The sequence below is a fragment of the Tachysurus vachellii genome, chromosome 16, assembly GCF_030014155.1.
Source record: "Tachysurus vachellii isolate PV-2020 chromosome 16, HZAU_Pvac_v1, whole genome shotgun sequence".
In the NCBI taxonomy this organism is placed as follows: Eukaryota; Metazoa; Chordata; class Actinopteri; order Siluriformes; family Bagridae; genus Tachysurus; species Tachysurus vachellii.
Genome location: NC_083475.1, coordinates 4,512,605 through 4,514,474, shown reverse-complemented (window position 1 = coordinate 4,514,474; position 1,870 = coordinate 4,512,605).

The following is a 1,870-nucleotide window of genomic DNA, read 5'->3' as shown; positions in this document are numbered from 1 at the left end:
TCATTTTACTTTGTACTGCATCAGATATATATGGTTAAAATGACAATAAAAGCTTCTTGACTTGACTTGAGCTGAAACCTAGGTGTAAAATACTTACCACAGGACACTTACAATATGAGGTGATGAAAATGTATATGAGGTTTTTAATGTTATGGCATTGGAGTATCTCTTCTCTCTATCATGGACATTTACACCACACGCTGCATCCACAAAGCCAACAGTGTTCTGGATGACATCACACACCCCTCAAACACACACACACACTCCTCACACACACTCTTTACCCCACACTACCCTCACACACACTCTTCACCCTACACACCCCTCACAAACACTCTTCATCCCACACCCCCTAAAACACACTCTTCACCCCACACACCCCTCACACACACTCTTCATCCCACACACCCCTCACACACACTCTTCACCCTCCTGCCATCTGGAAAAAGGTACTGAAGCATTCGGTCCTCATGGCCAGACTGTGTAACAGTTTCTTTCACAGGCCATCAGACTCAACAACTGAACTGAACTTTACCGAGCACAATACACACACACCCTCAACTGTGTGGACTGCTATACATCCATGTCTACAGCACCACCATATCAAACTGTTTACAGGATGTATTTACACACTGTTTCTGCTCTTTACTCATGCTGTATTTTACATTTCAGTTGATTGCTGTTTTGCACAATACATTACATTACAATACCTCATGTAACTGCTGCTATAATACTGTGTTCATTCCAGTATTTCTGCACATGCAATATTGTTGAACATACAGTATTTACACTGGTCTGTGCTGTTTTGTGTATTGTCTTTTGTGAAACCTGTTGTTTTTTTTGTTTGAACTGTCTTTTGTCCTGCACTGTATAGACCAGATTGCACAGATGCACTTTATGTGGCTAGGACTAACTTACTAAGTCCTTAGCTCTGTCTTTGTTTTATGTAGCTCCATGGTCCTGGAGGAACATTGTCTCATTTCACTGTGTACTACAACAGCTATATATATGGTTAAAATAAAAGCTTCTTGACTTATCTTGAATTGACATAATAGCTTTTTTCAAGCTGTGTTCTTCCTACCAGCATACAGTCGATGTTTTCCCCTATGGTTTTGCACATGACTGTAGCTAGATGCATGACTGAGAAGGAGCAGTGCTTGTGGAGGATAAACTGAAATTACTGTAGCTGTATCTCCTGATGTGCTAGCAACATAGACACAGGCAGCACTAATATTGCTTTATAGGCTTAAAAACAATACATCAAGTTGTAACGACAGTTTAATAAATGTAATAAAATTTTAATGTTGGTTAAATTATGAGTATTCGTTAGCTGCTGCACAGAAATGCACTTGAAAATAAATCTATTAATAATAATTCCACGACTGACTAAAACAAATGAGAGGGAAGCAGGTAAAAAACAGATTGATACACAACAGAAAGAAGGAGTTTGTGCTCATATTCACTCATTCCCAGGTGAGTCTCCTCATAAAGGTGCAGTCTAAAATGACTGAGATTAAACATAACCCAGTTTGGGTCAATTCTGAAATCCAGCACTGGGTTTTGTGGACTGATCCAGTGTGAGTTGTTTTAACTCAGCAACGTTGTGTTATAATGTTAACCCTACATGCAATAGTGATTTATTTTTATTGAAGACATGTTTCTTTGTTAGACATACATTTATTTTTGAAGAACTATATTTATATAGATTATATATTTGAAGAACAAAAATATTTTTTCTACAGAATATTATACAGAATTATCTATACATAATATTAATTTTACACAACAAAAATAATGACACTGTATTTTTGGATTTTATTCCTTCTAAATGTATGATGTATTTATACAAGGCATTTTATGTGCATTCATA